The sequence below is a fragment of the Haliaeetus leucocephalus genome, unplaced genomic scaffold (assembly GCF_000737465.1).
Source record: "Haliaeetus leucocephalus isolate CR32 unplaced genomic scaffold, Haliaeetus_leucocephalus-4.0 Scaffold450, whole genome shotgun sequence".
Taxonomy (NCBI): Eukaryota; Metazoa; Chordata; class Aves; order Accipitriformes; family Accipitridae; genus Haliaeetus; species Haliaeetus leucocephalus.
This window is the reverse complement of record NW_010972886.1, coordinates 4356709-4377602: the sequence shown is the minus strand read 5'-3', so window position 1 is coordinate 4377602 and position 20894 is coordinate 4356709.

Here is a 20894-nt window from a genome sequence, read left to right as displayed (position 1 = left end):
CCGGCCGCGCCCCGCCGCGGGAAGCCGGTGTCCGTCCGTCCGTCCGTCCGTTCGTCCCTCCCGCCCTCCGGCACCCACCTGCCGGCTCCCGCAGCCGGCAGGGCCCTCGCCCCCTCCCCGTGCTGGAGGTGCCGCTCGTCCTCTCACAGCACGGGCGTTTTTAACGTGGAAGGGAGGAATTCCTCCCAAGGGACGAATTACCATTGCTTATAATTCACGCGGCGTTCTAAAGTCATGAACTGGAGTTCTCAGAAGCCCGGGGATTGGCTCAAAAACCTGAGCGTCCTGAAGTTGCTTTTTAAAACTTTTCTCTGCAACGACAGCAGCAAACACCTTGACAGTTGAAACGGGTGAGAGCACACACGCAAGGAAAAGGTACCCAAAGATCCCCTCTTTCGAAACCCAAGTCTTCTAGAAAAGCATCAGACATTGTGAAAATCTCGAGAAATTGCAAGGGCTTGCATCAAGAATTTGTGTAGTCAGTGGGCTTAGGGGTGTGCAGCTGAAAATTAAATACAAGAGAAGAATAAAAAAAATTACAGGGATGTTTCACGCTCATGTTACTTTTCTCCCTCAGGCTAAAATTTTGACAAATTGTCCTGACCTTCCAAATTAATAATTTTTCAAAGCAAAATGAATAAAAATAAAGTAGAAGGTGGACAATGAAAACAAAAAAGAAAGGGAGACTCCACACAAGGAATGTTAAAAGTTACTGAACTTCTTGCCCTGGGATGTGTGCACACCAAAAGTGTGGATGGGTTCAAGAATGGCTGGACAAATTAATAGGGAAAAAAAAAAAAAAGATTTGACTACAAAGATGGTGTGTCTGAGCGGGAATGTTCCTGGACCACAGATTCCTGGGAGCCAGGGCTCTTTTGGGGGCAGATCACTGAAGGGTTGCCCATTCTTGCCCTCTCCCTTAGCAGTGCACTGTTAGCTGGTGCTGGTAACCCAGACTGACCTACATGGACCTTGGGCCCACACCTTCATTCTGACAGTGTTATATTGCACTTCTGAGTGGCATGATACTGTTTTTTTATTCACAGAGTTTAACCACTCAGAAAACCCCAGGAACTGCTGCTTACTGGCAAGAAGAAAGAGAACTGATTTGATTTGTAACATAATGTAAAGCATTTGACTCTGCCAAATAGCTGTATTCCATGTAAAAGTAGTACTAGGTAAACAGATGCTCATCAAGCTCTTCACCATGCTAGCATCCAAATCAGGGCCGCGCTGCCAGGCTGTGAGAGGTGCAGAAACACAGACTCTGCTGGAACTGTGGGCGACCTACGCATAAGGGCAGAGCATGCACGACATGCTGGCTTACTGGTATGCGTAACCCCACGGTCCTGCTGATGCAGAGATTGGGACATGCCCAACGTAAAGCTAGGAGGGATGTGATTCAATTTATCTTAAAGAACGAACACACACACATCACTAATGTGGGCCTGTGTTGGCCAATGCAGTTCAAAGCACCTTCAGCAGTAGCTGGACTGTGGAAATGTGTCCCTCTAGAGAAGTCTTGCTGTTTGGAGGGTTTCTTCATCTGCAGTGGACAGATAGATGTTAGTCCTGCCTGATAGTGTTCATGAGGCACAGAGAAACTTTCCCCTCTTGCCCTTCAGGAAGGTCAGAGGCTTCAGCAGCCCCCATGGTAACTGGAATTTGTAAGCTCTCTTCCTCTGATTCTGTCCTGGTTCTCACTGTCCGCTGCGGAGGAAGATTTATGAATGCAATTCAGTGCCTCCATCCTTCAGGAATTAGATTCTCTGATAGCTTCTGAACTTTGGTTTGGCAATGAATTCAGTGCTGAATGAATGAATTCCTGCTTACTTATCTTGCTGAATCAAGACCTTAGGATGTAGCAGGTTGAACTGTTCCTAGAATTACTTGGCTGACTCTGGAAGGAAGCTTACCCAAATTCTGCAACTGTTTTCAGCAGCATTTGGCTTTGGGTTAATTAAACAAAGATGGAATTCAAGCCTTGGACTGTAGGAATGATATAGCCCCTGAATGCAAAAGGCAATGGCACTCCTAACAGCATCTGTCTGCTGAAGCAAAATCTCAAAAGCTTTTATTTTCCTCCTGTAAATCCCCAACAAACAAGTTCTTGTCTCTGACCTTGTAATTAAGTTTCATGTGCAACAGCCAAAACTTTCAGTCAAGACCTTCAGGCTGCCCCCACAAATGATGCCTACAAGTAGCAGCAAATAGATAAGGAACTGACTAACAGCTTTAATAACAACCCCAACAGAGATTTTAAATCAGGAGCTTTTGAATGCTGTCAACAGGTCTGCTAGACGTTGTTCTGACAGGAGGTTTATTGACTGAAGCCCCTATTGATCTGGAAACATCTAATTGATTTCAGTGTCATATTTTGCCAAACACAAATTTGGAACATCTTTTATTTCCCTTTTCTGATGCTTACGGAGCAGGTTTACTGCATTGTCAATAAGAGGCTTTAGTGCCAAGGGATTACTCACAGGATCACAGAGTGATGCAGGGCTGTACTGAGAAAAAAGTAATTCCCGTCCTTGTAGAAAGCAGTGGAAAATTACAGCATCCTTTAGATGCACTGACCTCTAGTTAAAATAGCTGATAAACGATGCCCTAACTTCCGTTTTAATTCCAGCACACTGATTTGAGTCTAACGGAGTTGTTGTCACTGTGACTTTATGAGCAAATGTTGCAGGTATTTCAGCCTGTAGCAGTCAAGAGAGGGGTGACTGCAGAGGGAGCACATTTGTATGCCTTCCTCTGAGTGTGCCCCCCTCCCCAGATTAGTATAAATCCTTGCAATATTGTGTAGCCTCTCTAGCTGAGAATCTTCATAAAGCCAGGTTGGATGACAGATACTTGAATTCATTGTTGTTGTTATAAACTTAAAATAATGTGCTGTGACTACACAGCATTTGGTCTTATCAGAACTGAATAATGCTAGTATGGTAAAAGAGTTGAAAACGTAAGATGGAAAAGTGATTAAAAAAGGCTCATGAGAAACGTGAAGATTCTTAGTGAGGCTGTGACTTTGGTCTGCTGGTCCCTTTTGGTCACAAGGTAGCCTAACGTGAGGAGCTGGTACGTGCTCCAGAATGAATAGTGTAAGCATGCAGAGGTGGATTTAGGCATTTTCTATCACAGACACAATCTGAACAAGTTTCTCTGTACCTCTCACTTGAACATATGTGCTAAAATACAAATGATAGCTGATCTAACCTAGCTATCAGGTCATCTCTCTTTCCCTTATCTTCATCTAGTGTTCCACGAGGTGTTTGCTACCATGATATCTCAATGCCTTTCATGTGTATACAAAACCCCCATCATCACCATTGTAGTTCATTATCTTAAACGAAAGATCTCTTTAAGCCTGTAAGCCCTCCAGCAACCTTGGAGTTAAGGCACTGAATGCTGTAAATAGTGAGCAAATTAGTCGAAGAGAGGAATTTTTGCTAGAGAGGGGTTCAGCTGGCTGCTAACGCAAAACAGCAACTTGGATTCTCGGAGATGAATTGGGTATGAAAACAGAGGTCTGCTAAAGGGAGGCTCATATTGTCAGGTCTTAATGCTTTTCTTCTTTGTGATACCACCATGTCTCTTGCCATTATGTTGGCTGCATTAATATCCCTCACTATTTCTAGGAGATTTTCTTTCAGGAGGTGTAAGAGGCTTCCTGGGCAGAAGGATGCAAAACATGCATGCTAAACAGGGCTTTATCTATAGGGATTTCTCTCTAGTGATCTATAATTTTAGGACATATTTGCCACAGCTATCTGGGTCCATTGCTTTCAGTGGGGTTATTACAGTATTTCTGAGGGTAGACTAATTAGTCTAAGCTAGAGGGTGAGGGAAGAAGTGTTAATTTTGCCCTAGGTAACTGGTCCAAAACGGAGTCAAAGTATTTATATATTCATTCATAGTGTATTTACCATTCTTAAGTTTTGGCATTTGAGTTAGGCATATAGTCACCAAAGGTACCCTCCTTGGTCAGAAGAGACAAACAAGCACCCTGGAGGCAGCTCAGTGCATCTGTGGCCTGAATCAGGCAGTGTCTAATGTTTAGCTGAAGGAATTTGGGCCTGAAACTCGCAGATAGGTAGAGGCTTTTTTGAATTACAGGTGGGGTTTTTTTCTTATTTCTGAAGCTTCACATGTAAAAGACATGGAATTACTTTAGAGGATCATGTTGTCAATATGGGCTGAGAGAGCTGGTCATTTTTTTTCCTGATCTATATAAATTTATATAAAAAGATAAAATCTTAGGGCAAGTTTAAATATCATATGTGATAGGTAGAGATTCCTGACCTGACTCAGTTCGGTCTAGCTATGGACCTGGAAGAAGACTCGTAACATTGGTGGAATCCTACCTAGATATCTGGTATTACTATAGCCCTGGTTCCCTTCCCACCAGGAGCTGCCAATCACAGTGAAAGATGTGGGACTTGGAAACACTGACACCTAAAATGTTGTGATTCAACAAAGGACTTGAATCCAGACTGTGGGGAAGGGAAGGAAGTATAACTGTATCCACATTGAACTGGCAACTGGTATCGTCACCTGCCACCGTCCAACATGTTGGAAATTCCAGGAAAGTGCTTTTCCCACAGCACATGATCACCAAAAGAATATTACTGTAGGACAAAGAAGTCCCACAGCTGTTTCACAGGCAGACACAGAAAGAAAAAGCCACAAACATCTGCAGCATTAATTTCTTTTTTTCACTTCCAGATGCTATTTTCAAACCTGTTCAGTCATTCACTGCACTGTGAATCTCTAGTACTCCAATTAGTCCAAATTTTTTTAATACCTTAAGCCCTAAAGTGAATTGGCAACCTTTGACAGGGGTTTCATTTACTTTGATAGAAGGTGCCTTTACTTTCTTTGTAAATGCTTTACATGATTCCACAAAGAAGAGATTAACTTCAGGCAGCCAAGCTCAAACGTTTTGACCATAGGTTTACTAGACTTCAGGAACGAAAGGAGCTGCTAGAACATCTAGCCTGGCTGTCTGTGTAACACAGACTTGCCTTTGCTGCTACGTATATCAGGTCCAACAACTTTGCCTCTGAGGTTTCTTGTCTCTTCCTCTTAACTGAAGCTTGACTATCTCAAAATTTTCATCCAATTCAAGGATAAGAATCAGGAGGTTTTGACAAGCACAGACACCCACCCATGCATAATCATGCAATAGACCACAGGCTGTGTGTGTCTGACCTTTCCAGCCTTCAGCAAGGGCTTCCTCGTCCCACTGCATCTGCAGCTGCTCATCAGCACCCACATGGCGGGTGTTACCAACCCTTGGGTCAGCTGGCAGATCTCCATGTGGGAGCTCCCACTAACTCCCATTAGTCAGCCAGGTGATGAGCACCTGGGCACAGCCTCTTCAGCTGGCACAGCCGAAGCTGGAGGCTGATGCCTATCCCGGCCTGCTTAGTCAGTGTGCGAGGCAAACAGTGAGCGTAGTACCACTGATCTTACACACCTTGGCTGCATTGTCATTTTAACCTCGTAAAAAAAAGGATGCAGATTTGGAAGCGTGCCACGCTCCACGTAGCTGCTGCTACTTCGTAAAGCTTCTCGTCAGAACCTTATAACACTGTGCTTTTTTTCAGAAAATATTGAGTACAGGAATGGGGAAGAGCAGGTCTAGCATATTGGATTACTGGCAAATGCAGTGTGACTGGTACATAACTCTCAGCGTGACACTAATCTCTATACCTGCAGTGAGATGAACGCAACACCTCTCTGCCTAGCTGAATATCATGCATTGGTCTTTCATACAAGACAGGCTTAATAATGCTGTAGAATTTTTTTTTTTTTTCGGGGGGGGGGGGAACAGGAGAAAGACAATCAACCATCTCCATGTATTTTTAATAGGGCATCAGAAAAATTAACTCCTGGAACTCTGGCATGTTGCAAACACGTCTCAGCCTGCCGCAATATAGGAAACATTACTAAGCAGTTTGTATTTTGTTGATAGTGGAGTTCTTTAGAAATACAGATAAGGTTCCAGGTGAAGGAAGTGAAGCATAAAGAGTGAAGCAAGTACTGTCCAGTGAGACAGAGGATTGAAAACAAGACTTTTGGCCTTTGGTGTTGTACCATTAGTGTAGACAGACAAACCACTGAGGGCAAATATACAGTTTAAATACAGAAAGGCTATGCACAATGTAGCTGCCAATGGTAGCTTTAGTCACTTGCAGAGAATAGCACTGAGGACTTCTCTGCAGTTACAGGGAATTGTGTTACTAGTGCTGTTATTCGTGATTTTCACTTAACAATGGTTTTCACTTACGCATCTTTTTATCCAGAGCTCTTTAAACCCTCACACAGGCAAACATTAACAGTGACATTTTAAAGAATGAAGAGATGGGGAAGTTGGATGACTTGGGTCATTGTCATATGATGAGCCTGAAATAGAATAAACATTTTGTAGAGCTTGTGACTTTCAATCCCATGCTCAACTCATTGGACATATAGCCCACCTCCTACAAGGCAAAACTTGACAACAGTTTTGCTCATTTAGTGACTGACCCAGACTGACTGACTCAAAACAGTGGTTTAAATCACAGCTATTGGACTCTGAATCGAAATCAAATGTGGTCTTCTCCTAAGTTCCATGAGGTGTGCAAATAGTACTCTAGTTTTGACCTGTTCTGCAATTTTGAGATTCTTAGCGCTTTTTGCAGAAATGATGTATAGGCAGACAAGGAGTAGAGGAAGGAAGGGAATTTCTCAGAAAGGAGGAAAATCTGTTTGTGCCAGTGTTTGAGGTATGAAAGTATAAAATACACAAGGAGCTGCATATGCCGGATTCAGCTGAGTAGTAACCCTGTATCTGCATAATCCTTTTTTGTTTTTACTATACCTGCTTCAAAATGAGTAGTACATGGTAGTAAAGTATGCTCAGCTTTGTCTCGAGATAGCACTCTGAAGTATTTGTTACAGACCACATTTTTCTCATCTTTAGTATTATATATACATATATATTTTTTGCTGTGATCATGTTTTTAATTTAAAATGTATTCTATTTTGTTTAACTTTTTAAATTTGAACAGCATACTCAGAACTTATAATTCTTTCATCTAGTCTCAGGTCATACTGATGAAAGATCTGTAATCACTCAAGCCCCAGAGCATTCACCCTGGTTATTTCAAGTATATTTGTCTTTAGGTGCTGCAACCACAACTAGCAAACTTCCAAGTCACTTTGGCTGTGTGAGCTGAGTCATAGAATAATACAAAAGGACTTCTATTCGTGCATTTGTGCTCACTGGAACATATTTATATGTACAGTAATGACTAACGAACTAGTGAACACATTTGCTAATGACAGCTCAATAGGAAAATGTGATTTTTTTCAGGGGGGGTAGGCTGTTATGATGTTAGAGACTGTGAGAACCAACATTAATTCATTAATATAATGAGTGTTTTTTCTTTATACACATCTTTATTCTTAGATGTGGTATTTTAAATATTGAACAATATTATGAGCCTGAGACATCAGGTCCCACTTTGTTGTATAAGCCTGTCTGTGGATGCCAGGATAGGAAATAAACTTCTCTGAGTGTTTCTGAGTATCTCGTGCCTTCCCCTTTAACAGTGTCTCTCAAATCCTGTTAATTCAGGGATTATTTAGGATTTTGGAAAACTATCCATGGACTACCTTATACAACACAGCTATAAGGTTTAAATTCAGAAACAACTGTAATGAAGCTAAGCTTTGAGTGTTCACTCACTTGCCTTTTTCAGGAATGTTTTGGGAATATCATTATTTTTATTTCTGTGTTTCTTTTGCTTGACTGATCAGTTAGAAAAAAAATTGTGACTGTTTTGCAGGTCACCATCTGATGTTTAATGGACTACCAGGACTGCCACATGTTGAGAAACACTTCTGTGTGGTATCTGACACTGACCATTACTGGAGATGAGATCCTGGGCCAAGTGGACTTTGGTTGGACCAAAGTGGCAATTCAGATGCTCTTAAAGCAATTTAAGAATGCTAAACTGATTAAAAACTATCATCTTATCAACATATTACAGCTACTGACTTGTAAAAGGTGCTCTTTCATCACTCACTATCATTTTTCCCGGAAGATCTTTAAATAGATTTCAAAATCACGTTTTACTTTAAATTGGCTCTGCAGGAAGAAAGACAGGCTTCCAGGCTGCATGCCATCATTCACGAGCATGGCTCAGCATCCTGATGCTTCTGCAGGGCCAGCTTACAAGAAATGTGGAACCGCTGAGATGCTGAATTCTTTTCACAACACGAAATGTTTAGACTGCTAGGAAAGAAAAAAAAGGGAACTGGCGTGGGAGTGCATGGGGAACTCCATATAGAAAGAGGAAGTATCGTGTGACTGATCAGGAAATGGGTACAAAGCATCTGTTTTGGTAGTATTTTCACTTGTTTTGGGGGCATTTCCATAGCGAACTGGAATCTGGCCCTGCGTGTAGGTATTACTTCACTCCGGAGCGAAAGGCAGGCACTAATTTGGAGCAAAACACAGCAGCCGTCAGCATGAGCGCATAGCAACACGGCACAACAGCTGAAGGCAGGTCGCGCACAACACAACATCCCGCTGAAACCGCAGAGGGTTGTAGAACCATTGGGGGCTGCAAGAATCACAAACAACTCTCTGACTTCTATAAAAAGAGAAAGCTATTTTCCAGGCTGTCTTTTCTGACAGGAATTGGTTCTCTTTTGCCTCCAGAAAGTCTGGGATGCAGTCCCATCTGCGCTACAAAAACTCCAAGGAAGTATGCAAGGCAGCAAGGTGCGAACAGGATGAAAGCCCTTTCTGGTCCTGCCTGGTGAGGCACTTCTTTACCATGCACAGATTTGACACGAGAGAATTTTAGCCTTCATCTTTCCATAAACATTGGCTGGTCTGGAGTACACTGCCAATCCTCATGATGTCAGGTCTGTTTGCTCCTTTGGTTTTGTCACATGATTTTTTTTTTTTTTTTTTTTCCAGAAGCCAAGTCCAAAAATATGAGTTTTTCTTGTGTAAAGTGAAGTTCTGCTTATGCATTAGCTCTTGAGCAAGTTGTTGTTAGTCACATCTTTGCAGAGTTGTGGGGAGGGTAGTGTGCTGCCCTCAATGCAGTGACGTCATTTTTGGAGGAAGTCCTTGTATGGACAACTTATTAATTGATTTGGAAGACTTCAAACAGCATTTCCAGGAGGACCAGTTCAAATTCCAGATTTGGTTTTCCTTATTCAGTCATTCCTCAGTCAGCTGGGAGGCAGAGGCAAGCTTGCATATGGTGGTGCAAGTGGGCAGCACAGAAAGCTGAGACAAAATCCCTGACAGAGGGTATTTTGGATGTCCCCCTCTAAGACAGAAATGTAGTGGTCAGTGCTCCTACAGTGTTATAAAGGGACTGAAATAAATGAAAGATATATTTCAAGGGCTGTCATGGTAAAGCTCCTGAGCAACATACTCAGTGAGATGTAGAGCGAGGCAATTATTTGGAGGACTCTTTTTGCCATTGCCTTTCCCATCTCCAGAGAATGAAAGTTGTTAGCTTAAATGATTTCAAACATGACCCATGCCCATTTGCTAAGTAGGTCATATTAGTCTACATTTGTCCTGGATCACAGTGTAACAATAGTGACAGGGCATAATTTTCTGCACTGCTCCCTTGCTCTTTTTTTTCAGCCTTGCTTTTCCTCTGTCTTCTTTCTGTCTTTTCCACTACTGCTTGGAGGGATCTTTTTTCCTTAATCTGCTCCTACATCTCACTTCCTTTTCGCCCTCAGGCCTTTCCTTCTTCCTGGCTGCTTCGAGTTGAAGCCAGCACTCTGAAAGCAACATCATCAGCCACAGTCACCTTCAGAGGGACATCATGAGTTCAAAGTCATCTTCAAAATGATTTCAAGTGAAAGAGATCACTTTCTCACGTTTTTATTTCACAGGGTGGAGTCAAATAGAATATGGCAAACTGTGCACAGTTTTGGCCACCCACTTCAAGAAGGATGTCAAGAAACTGGAGAGAGCCAGAGTGGAGAGCTACCAGGATGGTCAGGGGTCTAGCGCACAGGACCACTGAGGAGAGACTGAAGAGCTGGGCTTGTATAATCTGATGAAGAGGAGGCCAAAGGGAGTTGAACAGCAGCCTATGACTTCATGATGAGAAGCTACAATGACACCAGAGCTAAACTCTTCTCAGTGGTAACAGAAGGTGCAAGAGGGGGCAATGGCAGCAAGATGAGTGTTCAGCTCGGACATTAGGAAACAAAATGCCCACCAGGAGGGTAGCGCAGTCTGAGAACAGGCTTCCTGGAGAGTTGGGGGAAACTCTGTCCCTGGAGGTTTCCAAGCCTCAACCAGACAAAGACACGCTGACCTGCTCCAGTGCTGGCCATGGTCTGGCCTCGGGGTGGGATGGGTGACCTACAGGTTCCCTCTAAAGAGCACTATAACACTGCAAAATCACGTACTTGTCCTCTCAGAACACTTAGTACAGAGATTGCCAGGCTGTCCCTCAGTTAGCCAGTCCCTCCTGACCTGGAAGAGGAGGAATTTTTTTTTTTTTTTTGAAGGGAAGGATAATACAAACCAGTCTGAACAGTTATGGTAATTCTGGCATAAGTGAAATACTTGTGAATACCTCTAACCCTTGCTTTAAACTGAATGTATTTCATGTTTTCACTGCCTTTCAAAACTCTACGTTCTTGCGGGTGCTGGAAGATGTGGAGGCAGACCGCAATGCTGAGAGCCTAGCAAATGTGCCCGGCAGAGCAGGACCTGTAGTTTCTGTGTTTAAAACTGTGTTGCAATTCTGATACATCTGTCCTGTAACAACAGATGTAAGGGGAAAAAGTTTGTGTGGACAGAGAAGATACTTCTGAAGTAGTCCTGCAGATGATGTTATATTTTACCTTAAAGGATATTTATAGACCCCAGGGTACGGTAGGTCACACTGTATTAGAATGTATACTCTCAGTTCTACAAACCAGTGTATTTATTTTTAGGTAGGCAAGTAGCCTCCTTAGTTCTAGTGGGATGATTCACATCCATGTGATGATGCATACATGTGTTTATAGAATAAAACTTCTTTTTTGGTTGTTTCAATATTTATGACTTTTCTCTGAGTTGTTATTCTAATGAAATCTTTGTTCTTTTTTTTTTTTTCTTTCCTGGGGCTCTCCACAGGCATCTGATGCTTTTTGTGAAGAGGCGTTTCTCTTACAGTTTCCAATTCCTTCTTATGAATATATTTACTTATTTTTACTGGGATGCCTGAAATACTTTGTTTAGGACATAGGTTATAAGCCACAATCTTGCGTTTGCTACAATTACTTTTAACATACTTGCAAACTTAATTTTTTTTGTGCAGCTATTTTAAAAGTAACAGCAATTTTCCATCTGTTTTAATCTGCAGTAAATGAGTTTATGCTGCTGTGTTTTAGGCAGACAAGAACTTGTCTTCTTCAGTAATTATCTCCAGACAATGCTGTTTGAATGATGTGATAGGCTAAATGAAAATGATAGCGTATCTCAGGTAAACTAAGCAATTTCATTCCAACATATTAAAGTCTGATTATAATAAAAGGTTTTGAATTCATTTCCCTAACCACTGAACTGATATTCACAAATTGCCTTCTGAGATGTACAGTGACAAAGCGGATATAAGTATCTCCTTGAGACTACAGAGGGTATCAAGGAACGATATGATTGTTGACATCAGTTAAAATGAATCCTTTTTGATACCAGCGACTGGGATCAAACCCCTTACTCCCCTGGTTCCTGAGAAGCAGGAAGGTTTTTGAGGCTTTAATACAGTCATAGACATCAGTCATTGCTTCATTTGACCTGAAAAAGTTTAAAACATAGTTTCTCCTCCACACAAATAGAAGCCTTCATCCTCCTGTGTAGGAACTGGGAAAGCAGTAGGTTTCTTTGAGGAAGTTTTCCCCTCTTTCCTAAGGCAATCAGTGTGGGGCCAGCCACCTCTTTGCCTAGGGCCCTGAAAGGTAATTAGGGGATAATGCATAGCAAGCCTTAGTTAGCCCTTCTCTCTTCTAAAACACATTTACCTCAGAGTATTTGCATCGGTGTCAAAAGAATTAAATGTCTCCTCGGTCAGGCTGTTCTGTTACAGAATCCATTTCTGCTGCGTGATGGTAAGGGCTGATGAACCCAGACATGTCGCTACGTGGTACCCTACCTTGGTTAGGGTTCCCTCTTCCTGGACAAACCTCACCCTTTGAGAAGTGCAGTCACACAGATTTCTCTTGCAAAAAATATTGCAGAAAAATATATACAGAGAGACCTCGTGCTACCATTAAAAAAAAAAATTGTTAGTTTTGTCTTTTTTCTTTGTAAGGAAGCAACATGGGCACATTCCCAATTTCAAGGTCAGTTTTAGAAACAACAGCAAAAAATACAGAAAATTATAGCAACTGAGTGTTTTCCTCTTTCTGTGGGGGCATCATTCAATATGGCCATTTTAATTAGTTTTTTTTTATATAGCTACTTGAATTTTATTTCAATGCCTATAAAATACATAGCAATAGTTCTTCTTGGGCAAGAGCCAAGCAATCCAAATGAACAACCAGAAGACTCCTGATACTCAGCTTCTCTTCTGTGCCACATTTTTCTAGAGCTTTTCTCTATTAATCTTGCAACAACCCATGGTTCTGTGTGATTTATTGCTTAGCTGCATAACTGCACAAAAGGGTTGTGGATGATGCCCCTTGTACTGCTCTTCAAAAATATAACATTCTCCTATAAGGCCTGGAGTTCTTTTCACTGGCAAGACTCCAGGCAAAAGGGCTTTCCATTAGGTCTTGCCCACCAAGATGTGGATCACTGCTGGGGAAACAGGAGCTCAGACAGAATAGAGCTGCAGTTTGGATACTGGCTGGAAAGTACGCAGTGGTGAAGGAAATGTTAGGGCAAGAGAAAAGGTCAGATCTGGATATCCTTCTGGCACCTGGGAGAGCAATGGATGTGGCGCCTTCTCATCACTCTGCTATTTTCTCTGGTGGCCTCTTTTCTATCCTCTTGCCCTCCCTCACCTTCATCCCTCACCACTGCACCAATGTAACTGTCCCTCCAGAAATCTCATCTAGTGCCACACTCTGGAAGAAAGCCCTCCAGGGCCCTGGCTCTTTTGGTGCTGGCCTCCTTCACCACATTCTGTGGTATGTCAGGAGCCAGATTTATAACTCAACAGAACAAGAAGAAAATTTAAAAAAAAAAAAAAAAAAAAAGATTAAAAAATACAAATACTTAGCTCTGTGTTATATCTGCACAGGGTTTCCAAGAAAATAGGACTCTAAGGACAATAACATAATGCTTGGAACAAGGACAGAAAGGAGTAGCGGGGTATTGAGGAATCCCCACCACTAAAAGTTTTTAAGAAGTTAAACCCAGCTCATCTAGCCTTCCTTCATAGTCAGGGGAGAGAAAAGGACACACATAGGGTCTGACTCTTCTCCTCTTCAGACAAGAATTCTCTTACAGGTCAGAAAATGGTTCCTCTCCATTCATTGTCACAAAAACCAGAGTGACAACCTGTGACACGACCCCCCACTTCACAGAGGTCTGAAGTCAGGTGAGATTCTGGTTTTGGTTTGTATTTGAGAAAAATTCTTCGGTGCTAGAAGTACTGGGAACACAAACTTTCACCAAAAATTTAGAAGGGGTGGTTACCACAGATCTTCCAAATTGCAGCATCCGAGCTGCCATAGAGCCCTGCTTGCTGCCTGATGGCTGCAGATGGGCGTGAGGCTGTCCTGCAGGTAAATCTGGAATGGTTTCACATGCCTTCAACCCAGACTGTTACATTTCTTTTTTAGTGCAAGTTCAGTATGACACATGGAGAGACATTTCTATTAACTGCAATTAAGCTCTATTACACCTTTGATCTTCTACCATGTTGTAGTGTATAAATGAATACATTAAAAGAAAAATAAAACGTGAAATAATTATCTTCTGTAAGTTGCAAAGCTGAATTTCAAGCTGTGCCTTTAGAGCAGTTTCATCACATTTTTAATTGAGTTAGCTTTTTTGTCAGGAAAAAGAGCTTTATTGGAAAAGATGAGGGAAAAGTAGAACAAAAGCTGATGTTTCATTAAACTGAGAAATGCCATGGGCTTGAAACTGTAATCTTTAAAACTTGTGTATTAGGAAATCAAATTACCAAATTGTTAGGTTTTGGGAAGTAAAGCCTTAGTTTTCTCAAAGAGACAAACATTGGCAAAAAAAATTCCAAGGCTGGCTTGGAGATCAATTTAAAAAAATGTTGTGTTGAAAGGACAAAATTAGCCAAGTATGATGGTCAGCTGATGGGGGAAAGTGAGACAAAAATGCCCATCCTGATAATCAGTCTGAAAACCAAACTAATTTTCCACAGCCAGCTGAATCAGACTGACAGTTCCCTTGCAGAGAGGCACTGACTGACTTGATTGCTCCATACCTGAAGCACAGCTGGAGCACAGAGTGATGAGAGGGGGGACGGCAGGGCTGGGGAGAAGGGCTGGATCAGTGGGGCGATCCTCTCTCTTGCTCTCCGGTGAGCTCAGCTCAGGCAGCTTTGTACGGGAGAAACGCTGCGCTTCTGCATTTCAAACACAGGTATGTTTAGGAATTGTGTTTCTGCTTCCAGTCCTCACAGACAGCAAAGAGGCTATGTGCTCCCAAATGGGGGGCACCTGTCCAGTTTTCTTCAGGGAGAACTCCGCAAGTGCAAAGTAAAGCTTTCTGGCACTCCCTAACAAGAATACCCATATGGAACTTCAGAGGACCGTTCTTGGGCTCAAAATTTACACTGAACTGTGAAATAGCGTTGTGCCAGTCAAGTAAGAAACAAGTTTCATAGAGGCTTTTTTTTTACTTCTCAAGGAGGAGAAAGGAGAAAGAATTGCTTTTACTGTTCTGTCAGAATTTTGTACATACACAAAATGCTTTACATTTACAGTGGGGTTTTTGGTTTGTTTGGGGTTTTTTGTTTGGTTTGTTTTTTGGTTTTGTTTTTTGTTTGTTTGTTTTGTTGGAGGTTTTTTTTTTTTTACAGTCTGCTCTTTGTCTGTATAGGCTGTTTTCAGTTTCACTGTTTCAATTTCATGGTTTGCAGTGCAATCTGCAGAAATGTATAAAATGGAGCTGCAAGATGAGGTGCAACACCTAGGGAAAATTTCCAGCAAATGCCAATTGTTACATTTCTGTCTCTCTGGCTCCTGTTCCCTTGAGACACCATACATTCTCATGTAGAAGGGGACAGTCCATTAATTCCCACTGCAAAAGCAGATCTCCCCATGCTTGTGCTCTGTAGATAAACTCTCAAACTATACCTCAGCCTCCTACACCTCTCTCCCCACTCTGTTCAAGGGGCTTTTAACTTCAAAGTGTAATTGAGAGCATTAAACTACCAATGTTATCAAGTACATTAAGCCTGGAAATACAATAGACTGATTATCTGTTGGTTTGCTTCTTGGGTAACCACTTATATCTGCCAGAGTGAATACCATGGTAGGTGCAAAATGATATCCAATCTAAGCAGAAGCATTCTGCGGAGCTTTGGGCTAAGCAGCAGAAAATCAGGCCCAGCAGGTAAAAATACATGAAAAAGATTGTGGGATCTCAGTCTCATAAAAATCTCCCTTTTCTTTCTGCCTTTCCGCCTTTCCGCCTTTCCCCTTTCCCCTTCCCTTCCCTTCCCTTCCCTTCCCGTCTTTCTTTTCTTTCTTTCTCTCTTTCTCTCTTTTCCTCTCTTAGTAGTGAGTTTCTAGCCCTCATGGTGAAATATGACCCAAGCAAACTCTAAAGCCTCAAATTAAAATAAAAAGTCCACCATTTTAAAGTTCAAGTGTGGAGAGGAAGACAGAGAAGGGAGAGGACAGGTTACCTCATGAATGTTGCATGTCTGAGATGATAGTAATACTATGTCTAATGTTGAAATGCTGGTTTGAATGAGTGCTATAGATGTAACAATGAGAAATAGTATTTGGGAAGCAGACTAGGTTTAGAAAAATACTCTGTTTTGTAGCCTGCAGACAAAATGACTGGGAAAGATCCCAAATAACTTTGGTAAAACTGGTTGAGTAAATACTGTAGGTCTCATTATCAGTGATGAAAGTCATTAATATAGACCTACTCAGTATGAAGGTCAAAAATCACACAGAGCTGAGCTCTTGAGCTGCAATATTTTGGATCAGGGACAGCTGCTTTCCTGCTGGTATGAGCAGTGTGGCACACGTTAAGTGCTCACTGCTCAGACTTGGCACTGCCAGCTTAGTTGTGAAATGCTGTAGTGAATTGAATTCAGTAGACAGGAACACAGGGTTGAAAATGAAATAGCTGCTAACGTGAACAGTGTTGCAAACCTAAAGCATTCCAAAATCACAAGTCCAGACGCTGTCCTCAAGTTATAAAATTTGTTTACGCACCATTTTTAAATAAAAATAATCAATGGTAAATTCATTCTTCTTATTCTCTCGTTTCAGAACTTCCAGGTGCTTCACAGTCTCACATTTTCTCTTCAGCCACAAATATTAAGTATCTAAACAGTCTCCTAGGGCAAGCAGGTAGGGATATGTAAAGGAAACTTGAAATATGAGACTCATTGTCAAGTTGCAAGAATTGGCAAGACTGCTATAGGCCTGGAACTGCAAACAAGAGGCATTAAGTATCACACATTTTTGAGCTTTATTTAATAGGCACTTCAGATCCAAATTGTTAAGAACAATTTGAGATAAATGATGTAGAAAAGTAAGAGCTGCTTCTTGCTAACAGCATATCTTTGAGTTCAATGAATGTGTGGAAATGCAAAGCATTGTAGGGATGCTTTCCCACCTTCTGTGATTTGCCTGTTGCATTGGCACCGATGCAGGGAGGGCATTTCCCCTCCACGGTTTAAGAGCCGATGGAGGTCTGAAGAAGGCAAAGCTGCCTGTGAAGAATGGATAGCAATGTACTTTTTGCTGTGCCACTGTTTTATGTTATGCACAGTAATTCCAAATTATCCAGTGGTAGAAATCATAGATGGCAGGCCTTTGTTTCTGTGTCCATTTACTTTTCAAGTCCAAGAGATATATTGTATGTATTTATATAAGAGAAATAATGGGAGAATTCTATAAATGTTAGCCACGGTTGAGTCTGTAGACAATTCACACACTTCTTTCAAAGGTCACAGGAGGCTTAGGACAAATACTTCTTCATTAAGACAGACAGATGTTTGATAAAGCTTTTAAAGATCATTTGGAGAAATTATCTAAAAATTGCTTTCTCGTGGTGATATCCTGCCTTTTCTTGCTCCTCATGCTCTGATTATTATTTTGATAATAACAGGAATTATTTTGCCTGTTGCAATCACCCCCAAGGACACCCAATTTTGTCATGTAAACACAGCACAAAATGGCTGAGTGTGGACTCCCATATTTTAGAAGAAAGTGTATTACAGCTATAGCTAACGTTGCTTAGGAATCCCACGTTCACATGCCACAGTGGGATCTCATAAAGGAGTGAGAGTGTTCAGTTAATTAAATGTATTTCTAAACTTGTTTCATGAAAGTTTATCATCTAGATCAGCATTTAATCTCTACACATAGGAGCCAAGACTGGTTATAGGTCAGGGGAATTAACCAGGAGCATTAAACATTCAAAATCAAAGCAAGGAAGTGAAAGATTTCCTCCTAATGGGGACAGAGGCTTCTGGGATGTTTCCCAGGGGGACAGTTGCAAAAAACAGCAAAGAGAGCAGGAAGAAAATCCCCAAACCATTCAAGTGAAACCTGCCTTAGGATCTGACAGCCACTTGTCATGCTAGGAGGAGTTTATGTTTAGTGGGACATTTGCACTGCGTAGCCACAGCATTTTGGGGGCATTTTTTTTCTTGGCTTAAATGCAGTTCTGACATGTCATCCAATCACAGCACCAACAATCTAAGTTAATCTGGTACACTTTTCATTTGTAAATAAGATCTAAGCTTATGATAAGGCAAAGAGAAGTAAAGACAAAGCACACAGCCCCCTCTCCATGCCCCCCAAAAGCAAAACCCTAAGACAGAAAGGAGACAGACTAAGAAGGCGGCGTGTGAGCTCAACATGTTCAGTTTATTCTGTCTATGTTGTCTATGCTAAAACTAATGAGGGTCCTCGTGTGCACAGCACTCATGTCCTCGGTCCTCCTGTGTACAGACCAGGGGTCACCAAGTGGCCACTTTTTTGCCCTCGAACATATTCGCAGGACTCTTGCTGGTAGCTAACGAGAGCTCTGCTCACATAACAGGTCAATGCCGAAACGGGACTGACGGCTTATTAAACAGATCTGCTATAATGCTTTTGTTTCTCCTCATTATGCCACAGCATAATTCCTCGGGAGCCTTTGTGCAGCACATTGTGGACTGCGGCCATCCTGCACGCAAGTGAGTTGTTGTTGCCGTCGTTGTTGTTGTCGTCCAGCGAACACTCAGTGGGTGAGACCCTACGTCTCGTTTTGACATGAAAAACATCCTTCAGTTAAGCTTGGCTTGGGGACAAAGCACTTCAGCCCCGAATAAAGGCACATCAGAAGCAGAGAGCACTGCCCGCTCGCCCCCCCTCCGCCCCAGTCCCGCTGCCCCCCCTGCCACACGCTGCCCGTACCTGCCTCCTCGCTGCCCCAGAGGGGCCTGGCCTCGGGCTTGGGCAGCGAGTCTCCTTTGCTGTGGGGCTCCTTCATCTGAAAAACAGAGGGAACACATCAGGTCACGATGTTGTGCTGGGTTACTGCTTTACAATGCTTAAGAACAACATTTTTTTCCCTCCAAAGAAAATGTGTCAGGTGGCAGTGTAAGGCCCCTCTCCAGCTGTTTCTATGATCAGGGGCAAACTTATGAGGTGCCGGGTACTGCGATCTTCCAGAAAAGAAAAGGGCTCTGTGCTTCAATGTACTTTGAATTGCATTTTTCTATTCAAAGTACATGTGTTGATTTTACACCCGTGGACCAGATAGTTCACCCCGTTCTCCTGCCTTGGCCCTGCTGAGGTAGGGAAGGGAAAGGAAATGGCAGGCAGGGTCTCAGCAGGGCTGTCTTCTGACATGGGGCTGTTTGCGGAGAGCCACTTTGCCCACTCTTTCACCCACGGCAGGGACAGCCTTAATGGGGATGGGATTTGGGGTAGGGAATGCACAGGTGTAATCACTTCATATATCCTTGGGTATCGCCAATGGGGAGGTACAGACCCCTGTTCCCCTCCCTGATTAACACTTCATCCTCATCCCCACTGTTACGGTGCATCTAACTGCTTGCCCTCTGGACCCCTCTTACTCACACAAGAGGCTTGGATCAGAGCTGCGCAAGAATTTGGGAGATTTGGGAGTGTGACTGTCCTCTGGCACCACTTTCATAAGGGTACTAGCCGCTGGCATCAGTGGTGCTGCTTCTGGGTGATAAACTGAGCGTGGGGGTGAAGTCAATCAGCAGGATTGCACATTTGCTAACCCTGTCTATCCCAAAGTACTTCCCAGGCTCTCCATCTCACTGAAACGCTGCATCCAGCATCAGGATGGGAAGCAGCAGTCAAATGGCAAATAAAGTGCCGCAGAAGAACAAGGTAAAGAATTCCCACTAGAATCACTGCACAGGCTTTTGGTAAAAAGTTCTGGTGTCCAAAGACAGGAGAAATTTTCTTGCTGACATCAAAACTGAAGTGCTTCTTCATACAAATGCACTGTTCTCAAAGTCTGCAGTCCTGAAGGATTAAAGAGTTTGTCAGTATGAGTCTGGGGCTCTGATGAGTCACTCAAGCAGATTTTTCAACTCTGATGTTCTTTGTGTTTTCAGTTTATGAAATGCTTTCATTCAAAAGATTCCCAACTCAAATGACAACTTCACCCACACTCCAAACAGGTGTGAAGCTGGCTGGAGGGTGCACAAGGTTGCAAAGCATTGAAAAGGTGACTCACTTTGCTGATGGCATATTTCTGGCTATCTTTATTCAGGAGATTAAGAGCAAGATGAATAACAAGAAAGGAATAGGCATTCAGGACAGCCACTGTTCTAGCTACTGTAAAGCCCTGTGATTAAAGAGCCAGAGGAACTGTAGGAAAGAAGCAGCATGGGAATAGAAAGTAAGTGTGGAATGAAGGGAGGGAAGGAGAGAAAGTGCTTAGTTTGATGTATTCCAGGCAGAACTGTGATTACGCCCAGAAGAATACAAACTCAGAAAACACAGGGAAAAGCATTTAAGAAAAAGCACACACTAGACATGGATCTGTCCCTACAGAAAAGCACATCTTTATGTATGTGCTGAACAATACGTGGCAGAGCCAACGTGTCAAGGACAGTGGTGTAATGTCCACAATGTCCATGAGCAATAAAAGGCTGCATGCTAAAAGCTGCAGACCCTGAACTCTGTTCCTTAACAGAGACCACTAAAAAGGGAAACTCTTGGCCGCCCTGCTATGAAACAAGAGGCATCACAGTCAAAGTTCTGCAAAGGTAAAGGTCTGGGAAGTTGTACAGACGGGCCACATGCAACAAGTCCCAAGGAAGCAAATTTATGCTAAACAGGTACTAGAGAGGAATGGAGAAGAAGGGAGGCCACTGTTACTAAAAGCAATGACTTCCAGGAGGATCACACGCACACCCCTCCCTCACCTCATGCACACACAGTGTCCTGCATGTGCAAGTAAGCACAATGGAGGCTTTTATCAAGGGGCCTGAAACACCAGCTTATCCATCAACCAAGAGCAGTGCTGGGTCAGAGTGAAGGCTCACATTTGTACCTGCCAACAGAAGGAGGGTTCGCAGCAGAAGCCTGGGAGTGCGCTGACACTGCAGCAGCATCACCCTTGTGTGTCTCATCCCAGGTTAGTGCCAGCAAGTCACAGAGCTGACCGCAACCTCGCTGCACTCCAGAGTGTGCCAGTCTGCAGGACTACAGCTGGTAACACTTCT